General features: G+C 47.4%; 1 pseudogene; it reads left to right on the forward strand.

Moving 5' to 3' along the window:
- LOC120394564 overlaps nucleotides 1–14168 on the forward strand; it is a 51050-nt pseudogene that overhangs the window by 19606 nt on the left and 17276 nt on the right.

The following is a 14168-nucleotide window of genomic DNA, read 5'->3' on the forward strand; positions in this document are numbered from 1 at the left end:
ATTCTTTTTTATGTGACTGTTTATCATCTGATCCGGCCCTTACATTATACTTCTCAGTCCTCTGCTCCTGACTATAACCTGGAGATTCTCTATCATCAGACTCTCCCCTAAGAGAAGTCTGTGTCCGATCCACACGCTCCTCTGCAGCAGTCAGCTTTCCCCCATCTCCTAGTTTAAAAACTGCTCTACAACCTTTTTAATGTTTAGTGCCAGCAGTCTGGTTCCACTTTGGTTTAGGTGGAGCCCATCTCTCCTGTATAGGCTCCTCCCATCCCAGAAGTTTCCCCAGTTCCTAATGAACGTGAACCCCTCCTCTCTATACCATCGTCTCATCCACGCATTGAGACTCTGAAGCTCTGCCTGCCTACCTGGCCCTGTGCGTGTAACTGGGAGCATTTCTGAAAATGCCACCATAGAGGTCCTGGATTTCAGTCTCTTCCCTAGCAGCCTAAATTTGGCTTCCAGGACATCTCTCCTACCCTTCCCTATGTCATTGGTACCTACATGTACCACGACCACCGGCTCCTCCCCAGCACTACACATAAGTCTATCTAGATGCCTCGAGAGATCCGCAACCTTCGCACCAGGCAGGCAAGTCACCATACGGTTCTCCCGGTCATCACAGACCCAGCTATCTACATTTCTAATGATCGAATCTCCCATTACTAACACCTGCCTTTTCCTAGAAACTGGAGTTCCCTCTCCCGGAGAGGCAACCTCAGTGCGAGAGGCAACCCCAGCACCATCTGGAAGGAGGGTCCCAACTACGGGAAGGTTTCCCTCTGCTCCCATTGACTGCTCTACTTCCCTGGGCCGTTCTTCCTCCTCAACAGCACAGGAGCTGTCTGAGCGGAGGTGGGACAATTCTACAGTGTCCCGGAAAGCCTCATCAACATACCTCTCTGCCTCTCTTAGCTCCTCCAGTTCCGCCACCCTGGCCTCCAAAGTCCATACATGGTCTCTGAGGGCCAGGAGCTCCTTGCACCGACTGCACACATACGCCACCCGCCCACAGGGCAGGTAATCATACATGCAACACTCAGTGCAATAAACTGGATAGCCCCCACTCTGCTGCTGGGCTTCTGCCTGCATTGTCTCCTAGTTAGTGGAAGGGTGGTTTACAGGAAGGGGTTTTGGAATGTGGTTAGGTTTATAGGTTTTAGGGGGGGGGCACGGGGAAGGGGTTACGGCCGGCGAGGGGCTCCCACTCCCTTCCCACTCCCCTTCTGAACTCCCTTGCGAAACTCCCTGTTAGCAGCCCCTGGTCGCTTGTGCGCGGCTTTATAAAGCCCTGGCCTGAGTGAATGCCCCGCCCACTGATTAAGGCTCAGCCAATTACCAGAGGCTTCGAGCTTTCAAACCTGCCTCCAACTGCCAGCCAGAGCACATGGTCCCTCAAACAACCAAACAAACAAACAGACTGACAAACACAAGCTCAGCACACAGCAAGTAACCCCCAAACACAAACACACACTACAGACAGTCACTTACCCCACAGATGCTGTATTAGCTCCTCCTTCACCTGGAGAACTCCCTTGTGAAACTCCCTGTTAGCAGCCCCTGGGAGGGTTCAAAAGTGTCAAACCCCATATGAACTGGATGATAAGGGGCTGCGTAGGTCATGACAGGCAGAAATAGTTTCTGAATGCTCCTGGATGGAGTTAGTCTTTAGGATAGACCCAGGTGAAGAAATTAGTCAGGCTGTTTTTGTGGGGGGCAAATAAAGGGTCCATGTGAACCTGTTTGCTCATACTCCAGAAACCCTTTCCACTGAACATTACAGGTATTTCTGATCTGTCATTCCCTGGTCACAGACCACTCTTGAGGATTTATCATGTATTGGCTTGCTCTATCTATGATTGTGTTCTCCTTCCCTGCCATGTATGTGATGGCTAAGAATGCCTGGTGGGGCAGAGCCTGCTCTCACTCCTGCAGGGCTTCCCAGCGCATGACTCGCTGTCAGGTGCCTCCTGCTTGTATCTCCATTGGAATCAGGACCCCCTTTGGGGATACTAAGGGATTAAACCCTGGATTCACTTATGTTCATGAAGGTTTTGCCACTGACTTCCATGGGGCCAGGATTTCAACCCAGGTCTTTGAAGGTCCTTAGTGGTTAGAGGACTGTTTGCATCTCGAGAACATCTATGAGCAGTTGTTCTTGGACAAACCAAGCTTCCTGGGTTTGGAGTCCTTCTATATCGGCTCCCTGTCCCCGGCTGGATGTTTCTCTGGTCACTGTGATTTGGACAGGAGGGTTTTGGAAATCCATTCCCGATTGTCCCCTTTGTCCCTAGATGGGCACCAAACCAGAGAAGTCCACAGCTTGTCTGTTACCCGGATGTGATGAGAGAGTGCCTGAACCATTTGCTTGCACAGAGATTTGAAGAGCTAGTGAGGTTATCTCATGTGGAGATGTGCCCTGGGTACTATAGATTCCATTGCAGGCTTCAGACCCAACATTTCTAGCAAGTCACCTGTTGGCTTTTTTTCATCCTCTCTTCTGGACCGGTGGTGTCTTGAATATTGGCATGTAACAGGAAGGCTTTGAGTTGAGCCATGTCTTGCAAAGTTCCTACCCACTCTAATTGTCTTCTGGGGACAAGTGGAGATTTGGGGCAATTTAGTGTGAACCCAAGTGATTTTGATACCCTCCACAACTATGTCCTTGATCAGCCAAGTGTTCAAGTAAGTGGACAGTGCAGATAGCCCATAATTATCACCAGTCGTTTTGTGAACATGAACAATACTGGCCTAGAAGGCAAGACACGAAATAGAGAGTGCTGTTCCCCTCCAAATAATCAGAAATACTTCCAGTCCTTTGGAATTGTTCCTGTATACATTTAAGCATTGGCATGGTCCTGATTGCTTGGTAGAATTCTCTCCTGTCTGAGACGGTTTAACTGTTTTTTTTTTTTTAATTCCTCTCTCCTGATTCCTTTTTAAATTCATTTTTGCAAAAGACTTTTGAAACTTTTGCGGATTTTTTAAAATCCAAAACAAATGTTTACTTTGGGAGTAAAATACAGCATATGTGTATGCCAGAACTGGTGGGACAGGATAGGGCTTCAGGCCCAGGGTGATCAGCGGTGGCTTCAGAACTTCAGGATTCAGAAGACCACTTTGCTGTAAGTCTGTGCAGAGTTCACATTGGAGCTGCAGCATCAGAGACGGTATGACTCTGCCCTTTAGTGTGGAGAAGCACGTGACAATCACCATCTGGAAGCCTACCACCTCCAATTGCTACCAGTGTGTGGCTCACCAATGTGATGCTGGAAAATGCACAGGTGGAGCTGTTCTAATTGATGTGCGTGTGGCTATTCGAAGGGTTTTTGCTGCCTGGGTCATAAGGTTGGTCCACGTGCAGGAAGTAACTGATAGATCTAAACACTTATGTTTCCCAAATTGTATTGGGGCCATGGATAGGATTTAGGTGTCTATTTAATTTGCTTCCCATCACCAAATTTTCAACTTTCTCTTCATGATCCTGCACAGCCTGGTGATCCAGTTTGGCAGGTTCACTAACATTAATTTGGGGTGTCAAGGCAAGGTCCATGATGCTCAGATCTTTAGAAACTCACCCCTTTTTCGTGTAATAAGAAGCGCTTGTTGAACTTTTCCCAGTGTGTGAGAACCTTGCTGCTAGGTGGGAGGCAAAGGAGACAGATTTTCAGCTTGTTTTGAACAGCCAGAGAAGATGCTTCTGACAAGTGCCTCTGTCATCCAAGGACCCAGGATCAAGAAGGCTTTGTGCTCATATTTTGGAAGCAGGGTGCAAGGAAAATAATTGTGCCATATTAACTCTTACGGGTGTACTTGCAGGGCCTCTGTGCCAGGGTATGAAGTGTAAGCCTTGTGTATGTGCTGTTTAAAAAATGCGTTCCTTTTCCTTGGGGAAATGTATGGGATTTCTGACATTTGGGGGTTGCCTGTCCAGTTCCAAATGGGGCACAGGAATCTTAGCTGAGTAGTTCCTGGTTTTCTGAAATGTGAGTATGAGCTTGTGCCCTTCCATATGTTCAAAGGCTACATACTGCGCAGCAGTCAGAGCTGCCTGAACAAAGGTTATCATCAGAGATCAGAGAGGCTGGTCTGGCATTTAGATCTGATCATGGACAGTCCCAGGATCAGTCTGATCTTCCCTGGGAAAGGGGATGGAATTTGGGAACTTTATCTTAGAATAACATTTGTATATGGAACACAGGATCAATGAGAACTACAGATGCCCATGGATTCAAAAACACCACATGGTCATGTGGTCCTCAGCATCCACTACTCCAGATCTGTGATTTTATTCCCAGAATAAAGGAATCTTTATTCCCATTGGTCCTCACTGAAGGAACTGGGCAGAGAGAAGTGCTCATTTTCTTCCCTGTTTATCTCTGTCTCCTGCAGCTTGGAGAGTTGTGGTCTCACAGCAGCTTGTTGCAGGGATCTCTCCTCTGTTCTCAGTACCAAACCAACCCTGACAGAGTTGAACCTGGAGGGGAACAACCTGGGAGATTCTGGACTGAGGCTGTTGTGCGAGGGACTGAAACATCCAGCCTGCAACCTGCAGAAACTGCGGCAAGTATTGATTAGTTTCCTTTCTGTAAAGAACTCAGCAGGGTGTGGGGATGGTGTATGATGTGAGCTCCCTGCAGGTTTGTGGAGAGGATGAAAACTAAGTGTCCCTCCAAGACCGGAAGTGTCAGTGGCTACCAACACCTTGATGGCCCCTAATGTTTTGAATATGGAAGTTATATCTAAAGAGGGCCCTAAACTGGAGTACGACTTCCAAACTCCTCTGAACTTGAGGAATAAGTATTTATCTTAATAAAGAAATTAAATATTATTATTACAATGAAAGCTGAAGCATAATCTCATCCTTTTAAATACAACCCTATACAGGAGCTGAGAAGGGGAAGACCAAACCCAAGCACAAAAGCGTGGGCCCTTTAAGAAGGCCTCCAAATGGCCCTTGTTCGTAACAATTCTTAGTTCCCTCCATGTTCTCGAAGGCAGGCTGGCTTTCCCCTTTCCCTTAGGCCTCAGGGAAGGAACAGCTTCACACAGGCCCAGATCTGCAAAGAGAATTAGGCACCTAAACCCCAGATTTAGGCCCCACTGCAATCCACAAACTGCCCACTTGGCTGTCACCTAACCCTATAGGTGCCTAAACTCACTTGGCACCTACATTTCTACAAGAAAAGTTTCTACAGCCAAGTTTCTGCCTCTGGACATGTGTCCTGCAGCCTCACTCTAGGTGCGTGGATGCCTGTCTCAGGTCTAAGCCCCAGCACGATTCACAATCTAAGGGAAGATAAGCATTTGCTGGTCTGTCATCCCTGGGGGGCCTGATACAATGTGGTGTTGGTGGTAGTGCTACTACTTCCCTTATAATTTTTAGCCCAGTGGTTAGACCACTCACCTGGGATGTGGGAGACTCAGGTTTAATTCCCCCTCAGTCTGAAAGGATTTGGACAGGGGTCTCCTAGCTCTCAAGAGGCTGCTCTAACCACTGGGCTACAGGATATTTGTTATGTGGAGCGCTCGGTCTCTCCTGTTGGAGCCATTCCTCTTTGTGTAAATATTTAAATAGTCATTGGGCCAGAGAAGGAGAGTGAGCCTGACTATAGCCCAGCGACATGTTTCTCTCTAAAGCCGAGGTTCCCTGGCCCATTGGAAATGCAGCCACGCTCAACCCCCTGCTTTCCTTCAGCTTTCCACACATGCCCCTTGTGGGGTGCAGGATAAGGGCCATAACAGATACACATGGAAATTCACACAATGGTGCCTTCCAGGTTCACACTCCCAATACGGACAACCCCGAGAATGAGATTTATTGTTGTGTCTGGAGGAGGGGCGATGCACTGGGCTAACATGGCTTTAAGATGCCTATACAAATCCTAGGTTCTGAGCTGCTCTGGGGGCTGAATGGCCCCAGTGTAAAACTAGACAGTTCTGAGGGCTGCTTTGATTTACAGCTCCCCCTGCCAGGGGCTGCTCTGTAGCAGTGGAAAGCCCTGGCTGATGGCACAGGCTAAGGCCACTCTCCTCCAGCCCTTTAGCCCCACCCCAGAACAAGCCTCCTGTGTCAGGGATTGTGGGAGGGTCATCAGGTTTCTCCCCCCACCAGGCCTGGGGCTTTTAGAGCCCCATCGCACCATTCCAGCCCTTGACCTGGTTACCCCCCTTCCCATGCCCCCCTCATTTTCTGACTGCTACCTCCTGTGTCTCACTTTATTCGCACTGTGTTTTCTTTTTGCTCCCCACATCACCTTGGGTTGTTTTTAGTTTCCTGTCCAGTTTCCTATCCGTGGAGACCAGGGGATGGTAATATTCCCCAGGGATAGCCTGTCTTCAGTATCATGGGAGGCAACAGGATGTAGAAGCCATGGTTATTAGGGGCAGCCTTTACTTTCCCATTCAAAAGTTATGAGGAAATATTAGCCATTGATCCCCTTATCCTCATTCTTGTGTAGTTCCTCTTTTTAAAGTTAAATGTTACCCCCTTTAAACTCCGACTGTAACACTACAGTTCCAAATTAAACAATCCTTTTCTAGACTCCAACTAACAGGGAGGGGAGGATAAACAACCAGTCATTTGACTCTCTGTATGTATCTTTCTCCTACAGGTTGTGGTATTGTCATATCACAGCTGATGGTTGCAGGGATCTCTCTTCTGCTCTCAGAACTAACCAGAGTCTTATAGAGCTAGACCTGGGACACAATAAACTGAGAGATCCAGGAGTGCAGCTGCTGTGCGAAGGACTGACACATCCCAAATGCAAACTGCACAAAATAAGGTAAATAACAGCTGGTTTCTGTAACTAACACCTGTTAACCTGATGCTGGCTGGCTGGGAAACAGTTTCCCTGTCCCACAAAAATGTTTGAAACTTCAGAAACTTTCCCATTCTGCCTTAGGAGAAAACCAAGACCGTTCAAAAATGTTCATGAACAGTGAAAGAAAGGGGACATATGCAACTCCTTGTCCTTTGGATCCCTTCTGAGCCATTGCCTCCATGTGCCCCTGGCTGAACCCTGGCAACTACTCTGTCACCTGTGCCTCCAGACTGCTGACAACCCCTGTGGCAAAAAGAAACTCTTATTCATCGCCACTGACACAACCTACAGATCTCAGTGCTGAGGTGCTCGGTCCTGTCGCAGGGCAGGGCGACTGCATCGGTGTTTCCCCTCAGCGGGTCTTTAAGGGCACCCACTCTTGGCTTTCAGCTCCTCAGCTGTTACCGCTCTTGGACTGAGACACAGGTCTCTCTTCCTTCTGACTAGGGTATTCCCAGGCTGGACAGTTCGCTGACTTTACTGTGTCATTCCCAGCACAGATAGGTTGCCGTAGAACACCTGCCTTCTCTTCAGAGATGGATAAGAGTATAATTGCTACAGATATAAGTTACCACACAATTCTTTCTAAGCAAGCCTACTTTATTCCTAAGGTACAAAGCATTAGAGAGAAAACTTTAAAACTATAAAAGAACCAACATGCCTGCTAATAAGCTTAGCAGAGTTCATCCCAACTCTCACAGGGCCTCTGGCAAGTGCAGTCTTTTAATACCCCTCCTCCAGGTCTCATTGTGTTTACAAGTTCATTAGAGCTTCAGTTCAGAACAAGCATGCTCATAACATGCTCAGTTCCCTTTTCCTACAGTTCAGGGGTCTTTGAACTAGAATTTCCAGAAGCAAGTAGTTAGTATACAAAAGGGTCTCTCTCCCCAGGCCATATCTTCAAAAGGTTGGCTTTCAGAGGAGGAGAATTTGTATTCCCCTCACCTCAAGGTATTTCCTAAGGAAATCCACTTCAGTGGTCTTTTTGGATGAATACACATGAATTTCCTCATACCTTCCAGAGATTGCATTAATCTTGTCTTTCTGCTAAAGAAGTTCCATACAATCTCACAGTAGCACATAAACATTTTGCATTTGAAATACAGTGAACTGCAAAGAGGTTACCCCAAATTCAGTGATGTTTAACTTAATTCAATAACCTTTATCTCAATTCCATAACTTCTGTTCAAGTTTTACAGGATATTTTCATAGAATATTAGGGTTGGAAGGGACCTCAGGGGCTTGGTCATTCTCACCACTCTTCTTGGAACCCCCTCCAGTTCTGCACGCAGTGTTCCTGTCATGGGGTGCACCATTCACCGCTTGTGTGGCACCTCCTCCTGCTCACCCCAGGGATTAGCTGTTAAGGTGGACGCCCCCTTCTGTGGTTTGCTCACCGTTACACCATCTTTGCAGCTCCTCTCTTGTCCCAGGAACTGCAGTGTCCTCTTTGTGACTCAGCCCTCTGGCCAGGTCACTCAGCACTCCTGCTTTTGGGATACAATCCTTCAATTCTCTGTCACTCCCATGGTGACCCAGGCAGTCTTCCTGTTCACTGCCCTGCCAGTCTATGCCACGCCCTCAGTGGCTGGTAGCGGAACCCGGGCCCACCCACTACTCCGGGTTCCAGTCCAGAGACCCTCATCCCAAAAGTTCTGGGCTTTCCTCTTCCAGCCCTCACTGCTTCTTCCATGGACTGCTTCCTGCAACTTCTGGTTCCCCTCCTTACTCGGTGTGCCAGCTCCAAACCCTCCTCCTTCTTCCCAGGGAGCGACTGCCCTTTCCCAGCAGCTGTCTGTTACCAGCTCCTTGGCTTTGGAGGCCCCACCTATTCCTGCCAGCTGAGCCTGCTAGCCATGAATTCCCTGCTCCCTGGCTCTCCCTCCAGGTGCAGCCTGTGGAGTTAATAGTCCTACCTGGCCACTGTAACCCTTTCCCATCCTGTGTGGGGTAGACACCCCATCACAGTACTATAATATTTTCAGTGATATTTCCTGTCCCATTCTTTATGCATCCTAACATCTGTTAAAAATCTGTCTCTTCAGCATGTTTAGGTTCTCAGCACCTACTACCCCTCCTCTAGAATGACATCTTCTAAAACAATGTTTCTAGGAACCCACTGACAGCAGCAAAAGGATTTAGCCAGACATGCTAATTTTCTAATCTGTGCACCTGTCTCCTGCAGATTGAGGTGTTGTGAACTTGCAGGTGCTTGTTGTGGGGACCTCTCCTCTGTGCTCAGTGCCAACCCGTTCCTGACAGACCTGGAACTGAGTGATAATGAACTGGGAGACACAGGAGCGCAGCTGCTGTGTGAAGGTCTGAAGCATCCAAATTGCAAGCTGCAGAGACTGCGGTAAGTATTGATCCATTTCAGTGGATCTGAAAATTTCTGACCCAACTCTTGCTCCTGCCTCAGGAAGGGCTCCTTGTGGTTACACAGGATCACTCCTTGTTCTTCTAGTTTTCTTTTTAAAGCCCTGTTTTATTTAATTCATGCAGGGAGAAAACATCCTTAAAAACAGATTTTATAGTTAAAAATCATTGATCTGTTCAATCATGATGTAACATAACAGGTAGTCTACTCTCCAGCCCTTGTCACATGTCAGTTGCTTCTGTCATTCATCACCTGGTTTGGAGGTTTGTGGCAATTCTCAGGATACCCAGGACTTGTTACCCTCCACCCCTAATGAGAGGTGGCCTTGCTGGTGGTGGCTGGGTCTCAGTTCACTGACACTGCCAGCCCTTCAGCCACTCAAGCTGTCTCCTAATCCTAACTTCATGTTAACTTCCACTTCCACACAAGCTGTATCCTAACCCTAACCCCACCCCTGGTGTCCCTTTGAATTGTTCCCCTCTAATATCCAGCCTGTGGTAACAGAAATTCCAGATCCTCTGCACCCGAAGGTGCAGTGTACCCCAATTTACCAGTTTCAGCTTAAACCCTGTAAAACCACACAGCGCTTGTGACCATTTATAATAAAAAAAGAGAAGATTTATTTAAGAGAGGATAGAGAAATAATAGAGAGCAGTGGAAACAAATAGTTACAATATAAAACAAAATCATAAAATGCAAACCTGGATGTACACTAATTAATAGTTACCTTTCCTATCTCATAAAGTTGACTTTACCCCAGCTTGAGTGAATTGCAGAACTAGCTGGTTTCCAAGAACTAAGATCCAAACATTCATGAATGCAACCCCATCCCTACACTCTGTTATACTGAAAACAGTGGTTTGTCTTTATTCATAGCCAGGGCAATCCCATGCCTGCTGTAATGGTCCTTTTCACCTCCGAGTGGTTTTGATCATTTGTCATGGTCTTTGTTGGTTTTCCATTGACTTGGAAAAGTTTTCCATTGATGTGACAACACAGCCTCCTGCTAGCTGACATGGGGCAGGTGACAATGCCCTCTTGCTTGAATGAGTTATCACTGAGATGTGTTACCACAGATATTGAGAGGTCTGGAAGGTGGTTTGGGACAAGGGATTCCAGTCCCTCTTTGGTAGGCAGAGAGGATGCAAAGGTCCCGGATCATCAACAATATGGGTGTTTGGTGTCAGAACAATCAGGCAGTCTGGCTTCTGGGTTGAAAGGTTTCTGTTCACACTAGGGATAGTTAATAAATGGTCTTTACCCCTGAGGAATATTTTGGGGCAGGAGAGCTTATACCGAAATAACAGCTCCATCTGCTTACCGGTAATCAGAAGGGAACCAGAGTGCTATCCACGAAGCACAGTGAACTATTTCCCAGATACACCCATCTGCATTTTGTTCAGATTACCCCAACCTACTGAAAAGACACCCACAGTGTACCCAGTCCCTTCAGTTCAACAGAACATTCACTGGTGCAATACAGGGTAACTGACATAAGGGGTCCTCAGTTCTGTACTTTCAAGTGTGTCTCTATTAATGGCAGTGGATTAGCTCTAGAGTTACACCAGTGAATCCTCACAACCGGCCTTTCAAATTTTTGTTCCCAATGCTCATTGCTGCAATCTCTCCCTGCACTCCCACAATATAGTGATTATGTCAAACATAGGCACCAACTCTGTGGGTGCTTTGGGGCTGGAGCACCCATAGGCGCCGACTCCATGTGTTCCAGGGCTGGAGCAGCCATTGAAAAAAAAATAGTGGGTGCTCAGCGGCCACCAGCCACAGCTGTTTGGCGGCAGTTGCTGATCAGCTGTTTGGCGGCTAGGTGAGGCTCTTGGGGGAGAGTGGAGAGCAGTGAGTGGCGGGTGGATGGGGCCTCAGTGGAGAGGTTAGAGTGGGGTAGGAAGAGGCAGAGTGAGGGCGGGGCCTCAGGGGAATGGGTGTAGTGGGGCCAGGAAGAGGTGGAATGAGGAAGGTTCTTTCGGGAGGAGGTAGGGCCTTGGGGCAGAGCAGTGGTGGAGAACCCTCAGGGAAAAAGAAAACTCAGCACCTATGATATCAAAGATAAGCCACTGTTCTCTATCTCTAAATCCAGGTTGGTGGACTGCGGACTCACAGCTGCTTGTTGTGGGGCTCTCTCCTCTGCTCTCAGAGCCAACAAGACCCTGACAGAGCTGGACCTGTGGAGGAACAAACTGGAAGATAGTGGAGTGAGGCTGCTGTGTGAGGGACTGAAACATCCTAACTGCAAACTGCAGAAACTACAGTAAGCAACAGCTGGTTCCTTTAGCTTATGCCTATCAGAACGGTAACACTGAAATGGTTTTACAGCAATCAAACACAGCTGCACCAGACAACCCAGGACCAGACCTTGCTCTCCTCATGCTATGTGGTGGAGGATGCCCACACTCTTCTGAGTCTAGGGGAAACCCTTCACCCTGGGAACTGTTCTCAACTGGCTGTACGAGATAAACAAACATTAATGATTCCTGCACATTCAGCTCTCATTCACATTTCAGGGGTAGGTTTAGCCCAAAGTTGCTGAACCAGCAAAGCTGCTGAAACCTCAGTTCCCCCAGTGATTGTCTTATTGAGACTGCAGAAGGTAGTGTAAATAGGCATGCTAGGATCATGATGCTACCACGATAAGAGAGCAAGGATATTTCAGCACCCCCTAATCTTTCTAGGCATAAAGCAAAACAAGTTACCAGAAAAAAATCTCTACCCTGCCATTCATACAACTTGACTGCATAAGTTTGCTACCCCACCTGCTATTCTCATAGTTCCAGTCCTGCACACCTGTCCCCACTTTGCCCCATCAGTTGTTTTGTAGATGATGCTAAGAACATGATACTGACTGCTGGGTATGAAGGAGGGCTCACCTGATTGCCCTTAGTTCTGATCAGCTTATACATCTTTTCCGAGTCAGACCACATTCCCTATGCCCCCAGCCATGCAGGCTGGCATCTGTAGCAATCGCTAGCCTTGCTGGTCCCAACAATAGGAACCCCTGATAAAACCTCAGAGGATGGATCCACCAACTGGATTTGGAAATTACTGATTAGTTAGTTGCGATCTCTTCCTGATATGGTAAGAGGATTTTTGAAGTCCTTGTATGGAATCAGGCCCAGTGCAAAGTGTGCACTCAGGAGTCTGCCGTGTTGAGGATTTGGGTCAGGACTGGTGAATTAATGAGGAGATCATCCATTTCTCTTTGAAGGCCTCTTGTGGGATACAGCACCTCGGGCATCAAGCTATGGAACTGCCTTGAAAAGCCATGTCCGTTGTGGGGTGACTGAGTATGTTTGCATGAGGATGAAGTCATTGTCTCAGCCTGTATAAGGGAGGTCACCTCCTGACTTGCCCCAGGGCTTGTCTGCATTGCGACTTAGTGTGCGGCAAGCCAGGGTGTGACTGTACAGTGAACTAGCCTGGTGCACGCTAACTGGTTGCATGGAACCTGCTGCCACACTCTAAAAGCTTTGTAGTGGGCTTTGACCCACTGCCATTTGAATTTAAGAATGCAGTAGGTGAGCTGCTTGCAATAATATCATTTGCCCCAACACCCTGTGAACACAGAGTTAAGGTTGACTGGCAGTACCTTGTACCCTTCTAGAATGTCAAGTGCATCTATACTTAACCCCTGAAAATTGGGAAATGAAGAGGTAAGCTCATTCCACAACCTTAACACTGTCCACTTTGAGCACCAATCCACCCCGAATCATTAATCATAGCATGCTATTGTCAAGGTTCCTTCCCCACTCTGAACTTTAGGGTACAGATGTGGGGACCTGCATGGACACTTCTAAGCTTAATTACCAGCTTAGATTTGGTATCGCTGCCACCACTCCCAAGCACTAATTCCCTTCCCTGGATAGCCTTGAGAGACTCTTCACCAATTCCCTGGTGAACACAGATCCAAACCCCTTGGATCTTAAAACAAGGAGAAATTAACCATCCCCCTCCTTTCTCCCACCAACTCCTGGTGGATCCAGATCCAACCCCCTTGGATCTAAAAAACAAGGAAAAAATCAATCAGGTATTAAGAAAAAGGCTTTTAATTAAAGAAAAGAAAGGTAAAAGAAAACCCTCTGGGAGAGATTAGCATACCAGCTACTCTCACAGACAACAGATTCGAAACACAGAGGATGTTCCCCTGGGCAAAAATCTTAATACACACAAGAATATCCAAATTTTGATAATTCCCTTAATGGTACCAAGACAAGTTACAAAGAAAATAAACATAAACCTATTTATCCCTTTCCAAAACTTACTACTCTGATAAGAGGCTGCTTCCTCGATCTTTTTCACTCTGGCTGAAAACTGAAACTGACTCTAAACAAAGGAAACTTCCCTCCTTCCTTTTGAAACATCTTGTTCCCCCATTGGTTCCTCTGGTCAGGTGTCAGCCAGGCTAGATGAACTTCTTAACCCTTTACAGGTAAAAGAGGCATTAACCCTTAACTATCTGTTTATGACAGCTATCCTTCCAGAAGACATGGACCACAGTGGGGACAGAGCTCATCAGTACTAAAGGAGAAACTATTATATTATATCTTCCTCAAGGCAACAGCCAGGTTTAGGTTGGCCTCAGTGAAAAACAGGTAGCTGGGCCTGGCCTGCACTCAACCACTTAGCCTAATCTGCACAAACCACCTTAGTTTCCAGGAATTACCGCCCCTTCACCCTTTACCTAAGGATTCCCTCTCGGACATGACTTTCATCTACCCCTTAGCGAGTCCTGTGATGTCCTGAACCAAAATGCTACAAATCCCTATGGCAACCATATACCATTGTGGCCCTCTGCTCAGACAACCAGCACACCTCAGCACAGAGACAAGAGATCCCTGGTCCTCTTGACACATCTACACCATCCTTGTATGACAGTGTGAGCTGTGGCACCGGCTGCAGTGAATCGTTCCTCATCCAATACAGCTACACATAACACAGGGATGGGTAGTGCATGC

Source organism: Mauremys reevesii, unplaced genomic scaffold, assembly GCF_016161935.1.
Source record: "Mauremys reevesii isolate NIE-2019 unplaced genomic scaffold, ASM1616193v1 Contig66, whole genome shotgun sequence".
Classification (NCBI taxonomy): Eukaryota; Metazoa; Chordata; order Testudines; family Geoemydidae; genus Mauremys; species Mauremys reevesii.